The sequence below is a fragment of the Thrips palmi genome, unplaced genomic scaffold (assembly GCF_012932325.1).
Source record: "Thrips palmi isolate BJ-2018 unplaced genomic scaffold, TpBJ-2018v1 HiC_scaffold_17, whole genome shotgun sequence".
NCBI lineage: Eukaryota > Metazoa > Arthropoda > Insecta > Thysanoptera > Thripidae > Thrips > Thrips palmi.
In genome coordinates, this window is record NW_023144626.1 from 10,469,460 (window position 1) to 10,491,158 (window position 21,699).

Below are 21,699 nucleotides of genomic sequence, written 5' to 3' on the forward strand. Positions count from 1 at the left end.
ACCGTCGTAGGTGAGCCCCAACGCGCGTGGATGCGCCTAGCTTGCCATTCTAGTCCATAACCGGAGAGGAAAACGACTCTCGTCTGCTTCTAATGTCCTCGTTACACCGCATACTCCACGCGTGCCTGGGGCTTTGCGCCCCCTCCCTCCTTGCACGGCAGGCGTGAAGCGTGTTGCTGGCTCATGCATCGGGACGCAACAACAAGCCACAGCCCACACCTCGGCCCACACGCATTTAGGACAAAATGGCCTTTACTGCTGGCTTTCTTTTACTGACACGCGTGTCTTCTTTCCGGAAAAGTTTTCAGGATGGCTCTAAAGACCTTTTCAAATCGTCATCTTTGGATGTGAGAAAAAATTGATAAGATACTGCTAAGAAGTCACGTGTACGCGTTTGGCATTGAAAAGTTTCAAATTTCAAAGTTTTAAGTATTCACAAAACAAGAACTGAAAGAAAAGACGAAATTCTCAACAGTTAATTGACATGTAGTTTTTTGAGCATAGCTTTGGTCGAAATTGAGCAAACGAGTGAAATTTACGAGTTCGTGTGTAACAAAGCATATAAAGCTTCAGCACGATGGACGCTTTTGGTGCTTCGGTCCACACGAATTCGTGCGTTTGAAAGCGTATGCTGAAATTTCTCGCAAAGCTGTGCACAGAAAATAACAAACATACTCATTAACTTGATGTGCGGAGACAATTTTAGGCCACGTAAAACGTCAACTGGGAACCTGAGGATAGGCAAGGCACCCTTGGGTTTCTTTGACAGTCAGTGTTACATTATATATAGCCTGGGAAATATTTCAGAGAGGAAAGAAGATTATTGATGCAATCATGATCATGAAGACCTAACTCATGCTTTACTCACTGGTAAAACTAAAGCGTAAATCTATGCTTGAGTCAAGCATAAAGTTACGCTTGAAGACGTTACGCTTGAAATGAGGCATAGACCATAAATTCCTCCATGCATTTAGATAGGGGGAATCTTGACGGATTACCTTTTACGCTTGATTACAAGCGTAAACTGATTACGCTTGAAAACAGTGGGTAATACTACGCTTTAGTTTTACCGGTGCTTTTCAAGGAATTAAGTAGGACCCACGCAAAACATTTCATTTGCGAAAAATGGCTAGTTCCACCATGCTGTGCTGCAGTGTGCCACAGGTTGGGTGGCATCGCCGAGCGCGGAGTACCTCGTGTGCGGGGACGCCGCGAGGCACGTCATCGGGGTCGCATCGCGACACTCACACACACCCATACACACACATACACAGCCTCCAGCGTACACGTTTCACACAGACGACGTTCAGACACGTAAACACAAACACACGCGCACACTGGCGTGTTGCGTGTAAATTTGCTCAGCAGCAGGTGAGTGTTGAAACTGGAGTCGAAGAGTGGTGCGCGTGGGGTGGGGGGGGCCCTCCAGCCTAGGGCTGGCGCGGTGGGCCCATTAGGCATGAACAGCGCGTTTTGTCGCCCGGTTTCTCTGCACCCACACGGAACGCCCCGTGAGTTCGACAGGGACAGAGTGACGAAGCACAGGGACGCCAGTATCATCGCTGCACTGATATTCAACAAATGTAGGGTCACATTCGCCGAGTGTCATCGTGAGGACAATAAATTCACTGCACTCAGGGATCTATTCCTGCAACAAAGACGGCGAAAGGGGTTCAGTTCGGAATTAAATCCTGTAAAAGGGGGCCCGATGGAAAATGCCCAAAAACCACCTTTAAAAAACAAAATTAAAACCGGTGCTTATTTTTCATGTACTTTTAAAATGTTGTCACACGACTAATTTTCCCACGCAGTAAAGCCGAAATTTCCCTTAATTTCGATAAATCAAGCTCGCACTTTTACCCGTTTCAATAGCTGTCAAGGTCGAATTTTTTTTTTAATTTTTTTTTGCAATGACAACGCATGCATATGTGCAAACCTTACTGGGAAACCTATCGGAACTTTGTGTTCGCAGCATGCGTTCCATTTCCCTTTTTCAAAGTGCCCTATTACGTTTTTTTTTTCGAGAGAGAAATCATTTTCCACGACGAAGACAGAAATTCTGATGGTTTCAAAACCGAAATAATGAATGTGTTAGGCTATGCACTGCAGGGAGACAAGTTTAGGCGCAACCAAAACGGTTCGAGACACGTCCTGGCGTATCAACGCGGTAGATGCGTGGTCCACCGCAGTCAGTCGTAGATCGCAACTTCAAAACAGGAGCTTAAAAAATGACACCCTGGTCCAGCCCAGTCCAGTCATCCAGCTCAGGGGGAAAATTTCTACTGGGCAAGAGTCGCCTAACAACATCCTACGGGAAAAGACTATGTACGGCTCATATGTTCCGCTCGGTAGTAAAGCCGCTGGATGTAAAAACTCAGAGTTCAAAAAATACACGCAAAACCAGCGATTGGCTAGACCAAATGTCATTTCTGACTCCCGGAGGGTGTACAAATCAAAGATATTTTTTTGCAATCGAATCGTAGGGCATTTTCCAAATAAAATTCGTACCTGATAAGTTTATTTTTTTGTCGAATCCAATGTGAGTTGAAGTAGAAAAATTCGATGATCATTTGAACTTTATGTCATTTTGTAACTGTTTCGTTTATCTGTTCACCCCAGTTCGGAAACAAGCCACTACCCCAGACAAAAAGATTTCGCGCCCGTTACGGGCACAGCCCGAGCAAATCTGGGCACAGCACGGGCGTGTCCGGGCTCAGCACGGGCTCAGCACGGGCTCAGCACGGGCACAGCACGGGCACAGCACGGGCAGGTACGGGCGCACCATCCGAAGGCGGGCCGAGGCTCGAACCCGCATGGGGGTAAATGCGGGCAAGTACGGGCAAGTACGGGCAAGTTCGGGCAAGTACGGGCAAGTGCGGGCAAGTGCGGGCAAGTGCGGGCAGATGCGGGCAGATGCGGGCAGGCACGGGCAAATGCGGGCAGATGCGGGCAGACACGAGCACATACGGGCACATACGGGCAGATGAGTCTGCATCCGGAGCGCCTTGAGGTTTGTGCCCGAGACCCATTCTTGGACGAGCTCGGAAAAGCTAAACACGAGTAATCGAAGCCTGGAGCAGTTCTACATGCATGGAAGCTATGGGGACCATCTCGTGCCGGATGAGCATGGAAGTAGTTTGGGTTGCCTAAGCTACAGGGTGATACGGGGCTCGTCTATCACCGTAGCTTAGGCGACCCAAACTACCTCCATGCTCACCTGGAACGAGATAGTTAGCTTTTCCCGGCATGCAGCACTGCTCCAGGCTTCGATTACTCGTGTTTACCTTTTTCGAGCTCGTCCACGAATGGTCCTGGGCACAAACATCAAGGCGCTCCGGATGCATCCGCATCTGCCCGTGTCTGCCCGCATCTGCCCGCATTTGCCCGTGCCTGCCCGCGTCTGCCCGCATCTGCCCGCACTTGCCCGCACTTGCCCGCACTTGCCCGAACTTGCCCGTACTTGCCCGCATTTACCCCCATGCGGGTTCGAGCCTCGGCCCGCCTTCGGATGGTGCGCCCGTACCTGCCCGTGCTGTGCCCGTGCTGTGCCCGTGCTGAGCCCGTGCTGAGCCCGTGCTGAGCCCGGACACGCCCGTGCTGTGCCCAGAATTGCTCGGGCTGTGCCCGTAACGGGCGCGAAATCTTTTTGTCTGGGGTAGAGATACAAAACTTCAAAATATTCGAGAACGAACTCAGCACATTTGGCTCAGGACCGAAGCGAACCTTGCCTAATCCGACGGACTGATCGCACAGATTGACTTTTTCCGGTCCGAGGCTGCGCTCTCAGTACGTTTGAGCGGTGGCCAGGACAACTAGCAAAAGCAATCCGGATCATTTTCTTTAATGTCGGTTTTGGGCATCACTTACCTCTAGTAGTATCGTCTTCAGTTGTCGGCTGAAACCTAGGCTCTGCTTCTACGATGGTGAGGACAGTGTCGGAGTCAGCGTGATGACGAGTGGGCGATCCGGGAGACGCGGGTTGGTGGTTCTTCTTTTCAGAAGTACAGCAATTTTCAGAGACTCGTGACAGGAGGTTTGTAGAGACTTTCGTTCTGAAAGAAGAAGTTTAGTAAGCATTTTACACTGGTATGGTCGTGTTAAAAATTTTCATATGAAAGTGGTGGTGACGCATTGCAAGTCCACGGGTGAGACTCGTCAAAAACTACGATCAGTAGGGGGGGTCTACAACTAATGCAACAGAGATTTCTCTGGGAAAATAGAATTTCGGACTTCCATGGCGTTGTTTTTTTCTAGTCTAAGGGCCCTTTTGGGTATAATTATAAAAAAAATATCTTTAACACAATACCGTGTAAGTTTGATCATCCTTTTTATACCCTTGACCAATCCACAACTGACTTGTTGCGGAAGAACGGAAATGACCGCGTAAAAAATTGCCCAGGTCGCAGATCAGCAGACATCTCAATATGTACTGTTTCCGGTCCGAAAATTAATTTGGCCGGCCAAACTGAGGCGTTCGCATTGTTATGATCTAAGAAGAACCCGGCTCGGGGGAGGAGCATCTAAGCGGAAGAGTATGTTACGCGGGATCAGGCAGGCCTGAACCTGCGTAACAACACGTTCCTCGGCTTTGACTGTGGCCGTCAAATTGCAGGGAATAGGGTAATTCGGAGAAGGCTGGACCGGAAGTTGAAAAAAAATCTGAACATCAAGCGCCGGACTTGAAAAACAACATATTCGCGTGGAACGGCGACGCAGACGCTCATTGTGACAAAATTCGCACGGATTGTTTTTTTGATTTCTACGCAACTTCCGTTCCACTCTTCTCCGAAGTCCCCTTAGTAGCCTTCTATCGTAACGCTCCCTGACCTGCGAAACATCTTTCGCTCAGACTGTCTATGCACGTGAAAAAAAAGTAGGGAAAAAAGTACGGAACATGTCTGGTCAATAATTTGCCTGGAACGTCCGTACTTGCCAACTACGGAACGTTCCGTACTTTTTTCCTTACCCATTTACATGGGTTCATATGGAGCAAGTACTTAACGTTCCGTACTTTTCTCCGTACCTCCGTATTTAATTTTTCTGTACTTTTTCCGTACAAAAGTAGGGAAATTTTTTTACAGTGTGCCGAGGCTGTTTCGAAGGTGGGCAGAATTAAATTTTACGTAGTCCCTTTGAAAAGGGTTAACTTGTCCCTCCCCGAAAACGGTTCCGGTTTTTCCCCGGGAACTCCCAGAAAATCGAGTCTTTCACTAGTACTTCCTGAAAAAACGCGGAGTTCCCGGAAAATCCCAAAAAAAAACCCGCCCCGTCATACCACAGGTTCCTGAAAAACCCGGTCCTTTTCCCGAAAATTTTGGACCCGTGGATTTGCCCACCAAGCGATTTTCCCGGGTAGACCAGGAATGGGACTCGCTTTGACTGAATTACAGTTTTTTGTGCTTTTCTCTGGGCGACATATTGCGTTTCTTAGTTGATGAATTTTGAATTTTGCGTTTGTCTCTTTGTTGGCGAAAATAGAGCATAGAAAAAAGGTAATCAAATCAGGGAAATTTCTGTTAATTTTCGCAACGAGCTTTTTTTTATGTATACAAAAATAATATTGAAAAATTTGAGATGATGAGAATTTTTTTGGCTTTTTGACGCATCTCCTATCACCTTCAGTCTAAGGGCCCTTGAGGCCGGTCTGATGTTGTGAAAATTCCCCAGGTGCCGCGTTTCGGCGACTTCCGTCTTTCCCGCAGGCCACGGAATGCTCCGCTCGGAGGCCTGTGGAAAGGGCAGACCGAACGTGTCGCCGTTAGTTCGAGTTTAGGATGATAATATCGAATGAAAGTTGAGGCCGGCTAATATCAATGTCACTGTAAAACGGCTTTGTGCGAAAGCTCTACACCCTTTCGTAAATTTTGTTTCAGTGCCCCCGGGGCCCCCCGGGCCCTGCTCGACCAGCGGGGCCGACAAATCAACTCGACGGTGGGGCCCACAGGGAGGGGGATAATATCTCTCTTACTTGCCGAGTAGTTGGAGGTAAGTTGCCAGGTATTAGGGGGGATAACCCTTCTGCGTGCGAGCTCGTGTGTCTACGACATGTTCGATCCACTCCGCCTGAATATTCCCCCGCCCTGCAGACTGATTCCAAGAGTCGCTCGCGTCGCTCTGTCTCTCTCGCAGACTAAAGCTCAGCGTGTCAGAAAAAAATTTTTGTAGTCAAATTCCTATACATGTATATGAAAAAATTCACATATACATGTATAGGAATATTACCCACACTGTATGGAAATTTTTCCTATACATCGGTATGGCATTATGACCATACGTGTATAGGCGTTGTCCTATTGTGTACAGGTTTTTTCCTATACATCGGTATAGAAAAATTTAAATGCATGTGTAGAATTTCTCCGATGGGGGGAAAAAAATGCAAATCGGCGGGCCGCGAGACTGAATCGTGGCAGATATTGTACGCGAAGGTAAAAGTTCTCGCTGGTAACTCGTAATCCCTGTCCCAATGAGCCGGTTCACCATGGGGCGTAGTCCGACGCCTCCAACTGTCCTCTTCAAAAGCGAGGACAAGTCTTGGTAAAAAATTATGGTAAGTCGAATTTTGTACGACTTCCTTCCATATGGGGAAGCGCCTGCCTCCTCACCCAACGAAATTCCCAACCGCAGCCCCCACCGAGAAGTAAGTCCGTGAAAACGACACTAGCGCCATCTAGCGGATAATCCGGATTATGGCAAAGAAGCAGCTTCGCGACTTTTGTCACATGTGAATTAATACTCGCATTGATTACCAATATTTGAACAGGTCACAAGGATTTCAATCGTAGTTTTAACATTTTCTAACAAAGCTCTCCTGATCAGTTGGCCCTATTGCTATACACGTATTGCAAAATTCCTATACATGAATAGGACTTATGGCAGTTGCTATACACGTATAGGAATTTTCCTATACATTTTCGGTCCGTATAGCAAAAACCTATACAAATCGGAAAATTCCTATGCATGTATCGGAATATTGGTATTTCCTATACATGTATAGGAATTTTGCTAGACCACTGTATGGTAAAATTCCGATCACTTTTTACAGTGTAGGTGCAAGAGAGACAGCGACGGAACCTACTCTCGGCATCAGTCTGCTGAACGTGCGCAGTGACGCGCTGTGGAGATACGCCCTATGAATGTGCCGAGCCGAGGCTGCCGCGACTGGGGAACGCCATTAAGCCGAAAGGATGTCTTCGAGCGGGGCCACTGAAACTATGGCCTCAACTTCGACGAGTAATCATATTTCGTCGCTTTCGACGACCTATTGGTCTTTTGCCCCCGGTGAAATACTCTCTTTACACTGAAAATAGAAAGGTCAGACTTTTGACCCCTATAACGGTCTTACTGAAATGTACGACGGAAAAAAGGTCATTCTGAAATGTAAGACCGAAAAAAGGTCCGACTTCGATGTATGACCGAAAAATGGTCATACTATATAGTGTGTCACAGGTAAAGGCTGATAAATCCCCAAGTTAAACAGTAGCCAGTTTCGCTGATGTGTGACCCTTTTTTGGTCATAAATTTAAGTACGACCCTTTTTCGGTCATACATTTGTGTATGACCAGGTCATACTTTTTGGCCCGTCCCGTTTATTTTTGTAAAAAAATGACGGAGGGGACGGGCATATATATGATCCCTGCTGTGCGTCCGTTCGTTCGTTCGTCCCGTCCGTCCGGGACTTCCCGTGGTCCGATCTTGACCAAATTTGGTATGCAGCCCCTTGGGTGACCCTAAGAACCGCCCGGTGGCAGCAAATCCGATCCGAGCCCCGGGGGCGCTGCTGCAGGTGCATCATGGTCTACATGGGGTCGAGGAGGATCTCGGCAACGCGATGCAGCTAGGAGGGCATGTAGGGGTATTTTGGAATCGGGGCGACAAGAGAAAACCAATGGTGCCAGTTTCGAGCGAATCGGAGAACTTCGGACCCGGGTTCAAATCCCAGCGGAGTATTTTTTGAACATTCTTTTTATTCGAGTTTTTGCATTGTTTTTGATGTTTTCGAGGGTGCTGATGACGAAAGCGACTTTATTTACCCAGACTCAGGTTTAATTCCCGTCAGGGTCAAACATGGGCGAAATTCGTACGTTTCTTAATGTACGGGACGGGCCAAAGTTGCCGATGTACATCGCTACTTTTCCTGTTATTGTATCACCGAAAATCGGTCAGATGTCTTACCCTTTGAATTTCAGTGTATGTAATGGCTATGGTTTCTTCGTATTTTTATACTGAGAATGATAGAGTCTATTGATCAATGCCTTATTTTGAGCCTGGTGTACTTAACCTCAAAAATTTGGGTGATGATTATTTTGCTACCCAAATTCGGGTGATGTAAGTGTAATTACCTTAATTCACGCAGTAAAGGGCGTTTCTTTTACGTACAAGCTGGATAGGATAGGTTAAGGCCACCTAGTCAACGTAATGCCGCATTTCATACTAGACGGGGGTCAAGTGTCCTCCCAACTGCGTAACGCGTACGATGAACGGCTAGTTTAGAAGTCACGACGGCCCTGCGCCAGACACTTCGGAACCGGAAGTGAAGATCGAGGAGACGAACATGAACCGGAAACAGCACTGGCAATCAACTGTCAACTTGTTTCCGGGGTTTGAATTATGATTAATTCTAAGCTCCCCTTAGTTTTTGGAAGGAAATTTAGCCAAACATCATCAATCTGAACGCGATATGCATATCACATGTGACACATGTGACGAATGTTTCCAGCGTATGTTGTTCCTCTTCTTCACTCTGGGACCCTGGCTCTGATTCACTGTGAAAAATTTCCGTACTTTTGTACGGAAATTGTACAGACATGAAAATCTACGGAAGTACGGGAAAAAGTACGGAAAGTCCGTACTTGTCCCATAAGAGCTCGTGTACTTGGGTACGGTAAAATGGTGCAGAAGTTCCGTAGTAGGACTGGTACTGATTGACCAGACATGGTCTGTACTTTTTCTCGCAGTGTATGAGCGTCTATTTGTCGTTCCCCATTTAGACCAGAGTGATGCGACCGTGTCTCGTTACTTATTTTTTTTGTTTTTTTTTTGGAAGAGGCAGTGCGCATCCCGGCCTGGCGGCCTGGCCTCCACAACAATGCCGAGCAACCCGAGCAGAGGTTTTGAGTTATTGCGCGGCTCCGCCAGGCCCCGCCCGATACGGCCATACGGCCATTGTTCTCGCCGGGCCGATATCCCTACACTGCCGCCCAAGACGCCCCCAGCTTCCGCTGCACTGGGAAGCCTTGCAGTGTGGGCGCCGCCGTAAAGCGTGTGAGGCTCCTCGGGACTTCAATGCATTGATAAGCTGCGACCACCTCACTGCGAAGAGACACTGCTGTCCAAGGGGACGCCTTTGAATTTCAGTGCACCCGTTCTTTGAACTCTACATGGATTTATGCTGAATGTTAATGAATTGCACCCAAAGTCCTGCGAGTTTTAGTCTGAACTTCTCTGGACTTTGAAGTTGTTCTTTGAATTTCGACCCAATTTCAAGAATTACGAAGAAGTTAAACCAGAATTCAATGTTGTTCATGACGTACGGTGCACAAGTGTTTGGGAGCTACTTGGGTCATTCAGTTTGCTCATCGTAATTTTTTTTTAACTTTTTAAAAATAATGAATTAAAAAAAACCATGGCAATAATTTTGAACGGAAAAAATAGAAAGTGGGTAATCTGGTTTCATTGGCAGCCACTTCAAGGCGACTAGGACACTGGTAAAACAAAGGCATAAAAATTACGTCCTTTAGGGCATAAATACTCTTTTACGCCCTTGCAAGGGCATAATTCATTTATGTCCTTGGGAAGGGCGTAAATGGTATAGGAATTTCAAGCAAAATTTTAATGCCCTTCCCAAAGGCATTAACGATTTATGCCCTTTATGGGCGTAAATCGTTTACGCCCTTAAAGGGCATAATTTTAATGCCTTTGTTTCACCAGTGAACTTTTCGTTGAAATCACTACTGTGATCAGACTATGTGCACCCCTATTTCCATCTCCCGCTAGGATTTGCGACGTAGCCAAGGTCATGGACGAACGCACCATGCCGTGTCGGGGCCCTACGCGTACTCTTCCTCCCCATCTCGCGCGGCTCCGCGGCCCCCCTCAACATTTCGCCATCCTGTAAAGGAGGGGGGAGTGGGCGATCCCGCCATATCCCGCCTCGACTATTGTTTACCCTCCTGTCAGGCGCGGCCTCCACGTTCCAAAAGTGTGCACCACTTGGCCGTGTGTGTGTGCGCGTGCGTGCTGGAATATGTGCGTGGCCCATGGGCGCGCTGCTTGTCCGCTGCTTTCTGTCTGCGTCCCCCCCCCCCTCACCCCCTTCACCGGAGAGGCCTTCTGCTTGTGCTCGTCCGCACGTCTCTTGCTGCCAGTCCCAACTCACATTCTCTGCCCCCCCCCTCTCTTTCCCCGGTCCCGCTGTTTGCTGTGTGTGTTTGCCTGGTTCGGGGCCGCCGTGGCGCGCCAGGCCTTGGCGGGGCCGCCATGCCCACTGCGGTTAAGGGGATAAGGCTGCGGCCGTCGGAGCCCCATGCAGTGTCCACTCCGTACCCCGTGCTCGACTTGCGGACCGTTTCGATCGGCGCAACGACGCACTGGAGGACGCACTGTAACAACAACACTCTCAACTAATATGTCCTTTCCTCACAAGTTTTGCGAAACGTTGAGCGTGCGTTCTAAAATGCAGGAATTAGTGCGTGACTACGGTAAAAACGGAACCTGGTTTTCCCAGGAAGCCAATGGCGAAGGCATAGGCGATTTCCAGGAAGTTCCTGGGAGAACCAGGAACCGTTTTTACCGTGAGGTCAAATTTTCGTTGTGATCTTAACCCCAGTTTGTACACGGACAGACCATTTCTTTTTCGTGAGACTCTGTAGGAGTTTCTTAGTTTATGAGAGCGGTTGATACACATGTCGGGTCTTTTCCCGGCGGTGTTTAAACAGTGTTTCTCTAAAACCAGTCTAGCATAGGGTTGTAAGGCAAACCCTGAAAAGATTTGCAGTGGTGGCGACTTTCTTTTCCACTAATTTTTGTTGTGCGGGGGCAATTACACCCGAAATCCTTTGCGCTCTTGAGTAGGTGAAATCTTGCGCTAAATTGGTGGAAATATCGTGAATTCCTTCGAAATCTCGTGAAAAGTCGCGAAATCTCATCAAAATCTGGTGAAATCTCTTTCTTTGAAGAATCCTGTGTAGAGCAGTTGTTCCCTCGAATTTTTGGCTCGGAACATTGCCCGCTCTGTCCCACTCTGCCACTCGCCCCCATTTCGGGCCCATCGGGCGCGAGGCGCGAAGCGAAGAGGGATTGTTGAATGTTTGTCCCGCGCATAATAATGCCCGGCAGGAGATTAATTGGCCGGAATCGTTGGGCAAACCTTTGCGTTGCCTTTGTGTCCGATCCACTGCGAGCGCTGCAGCGCGCGTCGCCGCCCCAAGGCCTTCGGCAGCAATGTCGCGCTTGTTTGTGTACTTGTGTGCGCGACGTCATCAAGCTGTGTGCGTGTGTGTGTGTGTCTGTATGTGTTTGTCCCTGTCGCCCGGGATGCACAGTGTAGGGCAGTTGAGAGTCGTTTGTCGGTCCTTATTACTTTGCGTCTCGCGGACGCCTGCTCCGTGTAATGAAATTTCTCAGGGACGCTTTTCACAACACGGCGCGGCGGTGAATGAAGATCAAAGTGGCTCCATATTGCCCCGAGCCTCCGGGGCCTACGCGGGGCCCGCGGGGCCTCAACAGCTCACGGCCGGGCTTAAGGTTAATGGAACAAGTAACCCGGGGACGTAATCCCGATAATACGCGAGACAGACGCGACGCGTCGCGCGTCCTTCCGTGCCTGACCCCGCTCACCTGGTTCCATTGGTGGGGAGGGAGGGTAAGAAACACTTGTCGCCCACTTGCATGGGCAAAGTATGGCCTTTTTGGCTATATTGCAGGTGATTGGGTTACACTGCAAAGCCAGTGGTAAGCTTCCTTGCCACAAATTTGGCAAGCCGTTTCGATTGCCAAAATTTGGCAAGCTTTGATCGGAAATTTTCATTTGGCAAGCCACACGGTGAAAATGGTTCCTGGTTTTCCCAGGAACTCCCCGGAAATCGCCTATGCCTTTACCATTGGATTCCTGGGAAAACCAGGTTCCGTTTTTACCGTGCAGGTGGTACACTGGTAAAACTAAAGCGTAACTCTATGCTTGAATCAAGCATAAAGTTACGCTTGAAGACGTTACGCTTGAAATGAAGCATGCTCTGGAAATTCCCCCATGCATTTAGATAGGGGGAATCTTGGCGGTTGGGCCTGTTACGCTTGACTGATTACGCTTGAAAACAAAGGGTAATACTACGCTTTAGTTTTACCAGTGTATTTCCGGGCCAAGCTTGCCAAATTTTGGCATTCAAAACGGCTTGCCAAATTTTTGGCAAGCAAACTTACCACCGGCATTGCAGTGTAGTCGGTATATGAGAATTTATGAATCAGTGCTTTGCAAGGTGATGTTTGCAGGTGGAGTAGCTTTGCCTGGGCCAGGCTGTGCCTCTCCAACGCGGGTCTTCTTGGCTTCTTGGCCTGTGCACTGAAAAAACAAATGCGGAGAATTCCGCATTTGAAATGCGGTTTAGGTAAGTGACCGCATGAAGTGATGCGGTCACCTGAATAGCCAGGATTTTGATGCAATTTCACCGCAGGAGTCATGCGGTGTAAAATTTAACCGCATTTCCTGATGCGGTTTCCATTTTGACCGCATGAACAGATGCGGAGTCCTACATTTCATAACAGCCAAACAGCTAGCGGCTGCTACCAACTTTCCGTCTCTTACTGGACAACCAGAAAAGGATGGCATGTTCTGTGCCTTCTCATTTAATTCTGATGCTTATCATTGACCAACTAACACATACCTTTGATGTAAATGTTTGTAACGCTGCGATGAGTAAATATCCTGTGTTTGAAACAGCAAGCCACGGAATAATAATTTTGGCTGTATAAAATGTTGATTGACACTGGATATTGTTCCAAATGCAGTATCAAACTATTGTTATTCATCACTTTAAATTATTTTTAGCCTCAAACTTCTTGGTGATACTAGTTTCCATGAGCCAGGCTATGCTGCATGCTGGTAAGGTTAAACCCGCCGGCTGCTTGACTGAAGAATTGTCTGTGCTGCTGTATTTGAACAAGTCAACGCACACGACGCACTACAGCATTTCTTTGATTGAGGTTATTTCATAATTTCAGGGTCTGAATCATTCCAAACCATTGCAAGAACGTTTTCTAAAGGAATAATCTTTCAAATCTCTGACACTATCACACAAATCAACAACAAAATAAATAAGCTAAACAAAAACAAAGGAGTGCCAACATAAGAAAATAACATCTTATGAGTCAGAAAGTTGACTATAAAGTTGTTCTTTTGTGTGAGTCGTTCATCAAATTTTAAGCTTTAAGAAACAAACCATTCCCTTAAAAATCCCTAAAATACATCCAAAGTTGGTTTTACTTTAACGCTAGCACGTTCCCAAGATCTTAGGTTGGCACTACCATCTTCTTGTTGTTAGGCTTGTTTTGTTGTTCTCTATGAGAGTGTGTGTCTTGAACTTTCTTTGTGTGAAAAAACGATTTTTCAATAGTTGTGGATGTTTTAAAGCATAAAACTATGAATATTACTAAAATACAGTTGTACTGTAGTGCTTCGCATGTGTTGACATGCTTCTATATTGCAGTATTGAAAATATTTGTGCCAAAGCAACCCGGTCACTTAACCTCAACCTTGCCCTGGGCTGGACAACATTGGAAACCTCAGTGCTGTTCTCACCGAAGACTGCCGAGGACTTGAAAGATAAAAAGAATTTTGAATTGTGTTTTCAAATTGTGTGACAATTCATCTCTAAAAAAATGCAGTTTCAATCATTGGTTTTTATTTTTAAAAAAACTACTTAATGAGGCTGATATCGCTGTTAACTTTACGCTCATCTCAGCGTTACAAACATCTACATGACAGGTATGTACTGGTTTCCCAAATAATATTGTTTAAGAAGTAAATGAGATGGCCAAGTAAACGTAACCACTTTGAGGATGGACTGGGAAGGGAAGTTGCCACTGCTGTAAATATCGTGGGATCTTCAAATCCACCTCAACTAATGCGGTCAAAACTGAGACCGCATCAGTTTGGCACACACCGCAGGAGTAAATGAAGTCAATCTTCTCCGCATCAGTTAGTGCGGTCAAATTGATAGAAAATTACACCGCATCAGATTGTGCGGAATCCTCCGCATTTGTTTTCTCAGTGTGTGTGTTTGGTATGTGGGTGTGTGTGCGTGTTCGCGCGCTCCTCTTGGGAGAATATCCACTCTTTTGGAGTAACTCTGCCCCTCTAGCCAGATGACTACACTGTTAAAAATCCTCCGTTCTCAAACAGAGCGGTTCAGCCGTAAGCAGCCAAAATACTTTTGCTTGTTGCCGGGAAACGAGGAATATTTGGTCTAACCTGAGAGTGTCATGTGATATACAACATGTCGGATGACCATTTCGAATTGCAATGCCGTCAGTAACTGAAACCAGTTCGGTGAAAATGACGAGCAAAGGTAGGAATGACTTGCATCATTTTCAAACGGAAAAAGTAACGCAAATTTTTAAAACAATGCCTACCGTTAATGGAAATAACAGAAAAGGGCGTTGTGCGAATGATGTTTTTTCGTTTGTGAACACGTAATTTCTGTTTCCAAACAGATTTTTGTTTTAAAAGCACATTTTTCATTACCAAATGGTAAAATTTTGTTCTAGAATTATTATTTTTTGTTTTAAAACAGAGATTTGCCGTTTGAGAACATCAGTAGTCGTTTTTAAACTTTGCACGAATTTTCCGTTCTAAAACGGCTGGATTTCTAACAGTGTAGCCATATTCGGTGCCGCTCGACCCACGCCAAGAAACGGTTCCTGGTTTTCCTATGTAGCCCACAGGAAAGGCACAGGTGATTTTCAGTGAGTCTCTTGCTTTCTCAGACTCGTAATGAGTTTCATTTCATAGCGTGTTGACGTTTGTCCACATAAATGAGCACAGTGACATTTTTATTTGTTTTTATAACTTTTATAACTTTATAATCAATTTGGTCAGTTTAAAGGGATGAGAGTCGAGAGTTTTCCCCCGGAAAAGGTGCCTGTTTCTTTTTTTGGGAAAATGTATAAAAAAAGTTTCGTTTTTAATTATTTTCTTGTTTTCAAACTTTCCTTGAACCCGTACTAGTGAAACGAAGTTTTAATTCAGGGTTCGGGGGAAAAAATTTTCCATGTGTGGGAATGGCGCCGCTCTTCCTCCAGGATGACAAAATTTAACGAAATTTGGCCTGCCACGCCGTTTCCTGGCCTCTGGAATAGGGTTTTGGAAAATCCGTTGGTTCCCCCGCCCCCCCCCGGTTCCAAATGGTCAGGGGGACTGTTCCTGCCATTTGGCCGGGGTTCTCAGGGGGGGCCGGGGGGGGGGGGTCGGGGGGGGGGGGGGGGGGGGCGGGGGTCCCACTTGGGTGACGGGGTTTTCCCCAAGGGGTAAAGGGGGGCCGCTCAAACGGGACAAAACAAAAAAGTTCGAGCCCTCTGCCTCCCCCCTTTTTTACTCCTCCCCCCCCCCCGCGCGTCCTTTGGGCCTGCGGGGTGCGGGTTCGGAGGAATCTGGAGATTCAAATTTCCCTGCATTATTGGTGCACCTTTTTTTTTTTTCTGTTTGTTTATTAATTCCCGTTTGCCTTGTAACTTTTTTTCGGCTTACGGAAACCTTCTTCAAAGGCCCCCAAAGGTTTTTCTCAAAAATTCAAAACGCCGTTTTTATTTTGAAAAACGCCATTTTTCTAAAAATGAAATTTTGGGGTTTTTCGACAAAATTTATCCTAAAGTGCAACTCGAAAAAAATGACATTCGGAAAATAGTAACCCACACAGGGCACCTTTTTTAACCCAAACTGGGGGTTAAAACGTTTTCCTTTTCCTGGAAAATTAAGCGTAACACTATACTTGGGTCAAGCATAGAGTTACGCTTGAAGACGTTACGCTTTAAATCAAGCATATACTCTGGAAATTCCCCCATGCATTTAGATAGGGGGAATCTTGGTGGATGAACCTGTTACGCTTGATTTCAAGCGTAAACTGATTACGCTTGAAAACAGAGGGTAATACTACGCTTTAGTTTTACCGGTGTTTGCTATGTTGCGTGCTATACACACTAACTTACTATGTAAGCTTTGTGCAAATTTCCACATGCGTTTTAAATTTTACGAATTGGTGTGTAATGAAGCACGAAAGTGTGCGTTGTTGCGAACGAATTCGCGCGTTTCATGCGCATGCTCAATTCAGTGCAAAAGCTATGCACGAAAAAAAATCGCAGCAACATAGTGTGTGGTGATTAAATCGCACATGATTATGCACCAGAAGAGGACACCGACGAGGGGTCTGGACGGAAAGCGGATTGAAAAACGCCAAGTCAGCCGGTAAGCCCCTGGGCAAGCCCCCGGCAGCAGGGCTGCACTCCGGAGGTCGATCGCCGATGTCGCGGCGAGGCTGCTCCATTCCGACCCGTGGCCATCCGGATGATCCTGCAGACTGATTCCGAGAGTCGTTTTCGTCGCTCTGTCTCTCTCGCGCTCATGCGGCGTCCCGTGTGGGTGCGAGGGAGACAGGGTGACGAAAACGACTCTCGGAACCAGGCTGCCGGTGGACAAAGATTAGGGGAAAATCGAATGCAAACACGGCGGTGTTATTGTGTTGCCGGACCCCCGGTTGGAAAGGTAAGGGCCGGGGGAAGGGCAGCCTGGCGCGCCGTGGCGGTGCGCCGTGGCGGTGGCCCTCGGTGTTGACGCAAGTGGCGGTTCGCACGCTCCGCGCGGCTCGGCACGGCTCGGCACCGGAACGGCACGGCCACGCCGCTGAACCGCTGGCCGGAATGGTTTTGCGGTACCCGGCGGTGTTCTGCGTCCACAAGCCGCGTTATTTGCAATTGGCGTGTATTTTCCGAGGGAAGAACTGGGAACCCCAATTTGGCTGCGTCACATGCACTGGTAAAACTGAACAAGCTAGTTAGTGGTAACTTTGCTTGCCTCAAAGTTGGCAAGCCGTTTTAATTGTCAAAATTTGGCAAGCTTTAAACGTGAGATCTTCCTATGCTTGCCAAATTTTGGCATTTTTTTTTAGTTTTTCTGGCCAAGCTTGCCAATTTTTGGCATTAAGGTTAAGTACCCTGCAGTTCCACGTTGAACTGGTACTAGTATGATTGTTGGTAAAAATCGGACATGACGCAACGATTTACACACTGAAAAATTGGTGCCATTTTATGACTGACCCTTGAGTTACGAAATTCATTATCACTTATGAGAATGATGGATAATTTATCTTGAATAAATGAAATTTCCATCAAGACTATTCTCTCTGCATGGGCATGGCAAATCAAGCTTCCATCCGGAAAGGAAAATTATCCTTAATGTTGTAATTATCCTTAATGTTGTCGACAACCACATTTTCACAGTGAATGAGCGTAATATGATTCTGTTCGCCTCAAAGCCGTCGGTATGTCAATCAGCCCGGAAACGCCCGATCTAAAAGCTTTAGTGAATTTTCAGTGTTTTCTTCAAAGAGAGCGTGTGCATCGCACGCTTGAAAAACCACGCCTTGGTTTTTCAGTGCGGGCAGAGAAGGTGTTTTGAGCCCGCAAGGCGAGCTGGCAAGTGGAACGCGGGTACAAGGCTCACCATGCGGAGGGTAGGAAAGAGGGGCTGATTGTATGAAAGGTTGCCCACTTACCGGGCTTGGTGAGAAAAATTGCCTACCTTCAGGGGCCTCTCGGGAGGCGAAGAGGGAGCAATTTCCCTTCCTCACCCCCTCCTATTCCCGCCCCTGCCGGTTGTAGTGGGACTGCCGCCGCCATCGTTTCTGTTACGCCACCGGAACACTTCTCTCCGACGCTGCGCTGCCCTGGCCGAGGCCCTGGCCGCCACGCGGGCCTCTCCTTCCGGTTCGCTAACGCCTCGCCAACATTACCTCCAAGTTCCGGCGGGTGGACCCTCGAAGCCCTCGGCACCGTCAGAAATAGAAATTGGAAATTGACGAAGGTACACACTTTTGGAAAAAGGTTGGCGAAGGTTCATTTATGAACTGACGAAGAATCTTCGTGGTACCACGAAGAATATTCGCGTGCAAATTACCATGAATGTTCTTTCGGTCACCACGATTACTCTTCGTGTCATTACGAATAGTCTTCGTGCAGTAACGAATAACCTTCGTGCAATTGCGAACAATCTTCGCTAATTTACCAAAGTTCCTTCGGCAACTTTTTTTGCCCCACCAGGGGTACGTACCTCCGCTCATTCCCGAGATTTATACTCACAGCATAACGGACGTGCAAATAAATGAAGAAATGCACCGCCAGCCTCTAAATTTCATTGCGGTTAACGATGTAGCCGCGCTAAAACAAAGTCGTTGCGTTATTTCGTTACGTATAATGTGAATAAATGCGCTACCGCTGCGCGGCAATGGACCGCGCTTTTTCGCTGCCTTCCATCGGCCCGTGCCTTGCCTGTCCGGGGCGGAACAAAAAATACACACCATCAAAACTCGCCGGGAGCGACGCACGGTCGGGAAAAAGCCCTACGTCTCTCTCTCTCTCTCTCTCTCTCTCTCTCTCTCTCTCTCTCTCCTCTCTCTCTCTCTCTCTCTCTCTCTCTCACGGCGACAGCCAGGCCCTGAGTAAGAACCGCATTAGACCGGCCAATTACAGGGGCGGAGAAAGGGCTCATCTGGTATTAACGCTGGTCACGAATTTAAATTAAGGGAAATCTTTTTTGTTTTAAGTCGACGGTGAAGGCAATCGGAGAATGCTGTAGTGAAGTCTGTGTGCAGTGTGCTGGCACGGGACTGAAGTCGATTACGTTTGTTTCACTTGCCGCGAAAGCAATCGCAACTTGCTGCGGGTTTCAATATTGCTGCCGTGCACTGCCGGGGACGTGTTCCCGAAACCATGAATGTCGTCGAAAGTTCTGGTTGACCGCCGGGAAACGAAGCAAGGCACGTGTTGTTCTTGTGTCTTTGTTGAACGGCCTGGGGGCTCTTTCCTCCTACACTCTAAATGTCTGCAAATGTTTTAAGCAGATGATACCTTTACTTAAAAACATACCTAAAACTACAACTACAAGACACATAAAGGTGTCAGCTTGTACTCGAGAGTCCAAAAACCATATAATAGGGGCTGGCTGCCGGGGTGGGATGGTGTTGATTTTACCACAAACTGAAAACCTTTTGAAACCTTTTGAGAATTTGTAAAGTACAAACCACTAAAGTATCTTGTTCGAAGAATTAGTCCGTGACTAACGAAATGTTTTCGATAAAAGCTTATGTATGCTGTTGTTACAGCTGGTTTGCAAGGTTTTGAGAGTGTGAAACACTTGCATTACGCAGTATTTTTGTGCACAGTTTTTTGCACAGAACTGAGAATGCGCGTGAAACGCACGAATTCGAGCGCAACAACGCACACATTCGTGCAATTTAGAATATACGCACAATTGCGTGCAAAGCTTCTGCACTAGAAACCTTATAGTAATTTTGTGTACAGTGAATTCGACGCAAGCATAATACACAGCATTATTCCTTCACAATGAGAACCCTTTTCAGATTTTCATTGTGCGAAACTGAGTAAAACCTATCGTGACAAAAAGGAAAAGGATGTTCGAACGATGCTTACGCCGTTTCCTTCGTGCTTAAAACATTAGTATAAGAGCATCTGTAAGGTACAAAACTATCTAGATTGTTAAACGATGAAATAGTTCGTAAATTGCGCAGTACTTTCTTTGTAGCTCAAAATAATTTATCATTAAAAGCTTGTTTTTTTTTGTAAGGCCTATAATATCTTGTAAGGCTTTCAGAGTGTTCAAATCACGGGAAATTTCTTCGCCCTAAGACTTGAGAGTGTAGCTCGTGGCCCTCGCCGGGTCCGGGGCGCCGTGAATGTTTCATCGACACAAAGAACGAAGGCATTTGGTTTTGCCTCCACGGCTGCTTTGGTATCCTGACCCTGTCTGGAGGAAGACAAGTCGTGCAGGGCGGGGTGGGGCGGGGCGGGGCCGCCGTGCTCGGCTCCTGTGGGGATTTGGGGGGCGATTCCGGGTCCGGGGCACGGCGTGGCGTGGCGTGCCTTGGCGTGCCGCACGGCGGACGGCCTGGGGTCGGGTCGGGGACTGTCTTGGACAAGTACAAGGCCTGGCCGGGGCTGCCTGCCTGGCCTGGGCGGGACGGGCCGGGCCAGCCACGATACGTGGAGTGCATACGAGAGGCGGCCCGCCTCCGCCCCGCGCGCCGAGTCCTCGAGGATCCCCAGGAAAGAACCAGGAAGAGAGACGCGCGCCGCGGAGGTGGAAGAAGACGAGGTAAAAAAAGGGGCAGCTCTGTCGTGCTTGCGGCCGGCGGCCCGGGCTTAGGGCCTTCCCTCTAACGAGGCGACGCAAAGCAGGGCAAGCCGCGTCTCTGCCCGTCTCGCTCGCACTCGCGGGGCGCCCCGTTGGGGTGCGAGAGAGGCGGCGGCCTCGCTCGGAATCAGACCGCAGGCCGCGCAGGCCGGCCAATCTGGACCACCAATCCTCGTCCGCCTGACAAAAGACTGCAGGCGCCACATTTACACGTCAAGCAGGGCCACCGCGCCAAGGCGCACAAAAAGGAGAGAGAGAGAGAGAGAGAGAGAGAGAGAGAGAGAGAGAGAGAGAGAGAGAGAGAGAGAGAGAGAGAGAGAGAGAGAGAGAGAGAGAGAGAGAGAGAGAGAGAGAGAGACTGAAGAGACTAGAGAAGAAAGGGAAATAGCGCACGAAAAACGAAAAACGTGATGTGCTCACACGGCCGGGGTTTGAACCCGGGCCGTCAATTAGCCTGGAGGAGTGGCGGGGGCCTCCAGCAGTCTGACTCCGGACAGAGCTTTCGTCGCGCCGCTGCCGCTCGCACTCGAGGGCGGCCCGCAGGGGTGGGTGTGATGAGAGAGACTCGGAGCGACAAAGCCCCGTTCGGAATCAGCCTGCCGGCATGTAGATTGGGGTTCGAGTCCCTCGGGTGATCGCCCAAGCGAGAGCGGCTGGGTCGTCTGGCACGCCGTGCATAGTAGTGGCGTGCTGCGGCAGTCACCGCGGCGCACAGTGGGCCAGAGGACCGGTGGAGGCGGCCGGAATGCCAGACGCGTTTTGAGCACCAGCGTCGCTATGCGGGGCTCGAACCGAACTTGTGACCCCACTAGTGGATTCCTCGTTCGGAGAGCAATCCGTTGGTGAGGTCACACGTTCGGTTCGAGCCCTGCCTAGCGACTCTGGTGCTCAACCAACGTCAAGAATATTGGCTGCCTTCTACCAGTGTTCTGGCCCACTGTGTGGCGCCTCGCAAGCAGGCGGCGAATTAGATAGAGATGGCTTGGCTGACGTGTGGCAGCGGCCTCGGTAGCACTGTTGTTTCTACGAATGTGACGCGATATTCGTTAAAATGTGACTTTGTTATAAGTTCGTTGAGTATGACTGCGCATTCTTTTGAACCTGGATCAATATTTAAGCGAGCGTGAAAAAATTAAACGATTATGAGGTGAAGATCGTTGTTATGCACTGCTTGGCCATGGCGCCTGCGAGGTAGGCAACAGCTGGCCCTTCAGCGCACACGTGTCGTGCGGATGGCCTATCCTTCGATTCACAGGCGCGCACCATTGCAATTACCATTAAGGGCTAGA

The 21,699-nt window shown here is 48.2% G+C and overlaps 1 protein-coding gene across 1 annotated transcript in view; it reads left to right on the forward strand.

Moving 5' to 3' along the window:
* LOC117644037 (neural cell adhesion molecule 2-like) overlaps window positions 1–21,699 on the forward strand; it is a 290,539-nt gene that overhangs the window by 149,164 nt on the left and 119,676 nt on the right. The gene's annotated exons all lie outside the window — the stretch shown is intronic.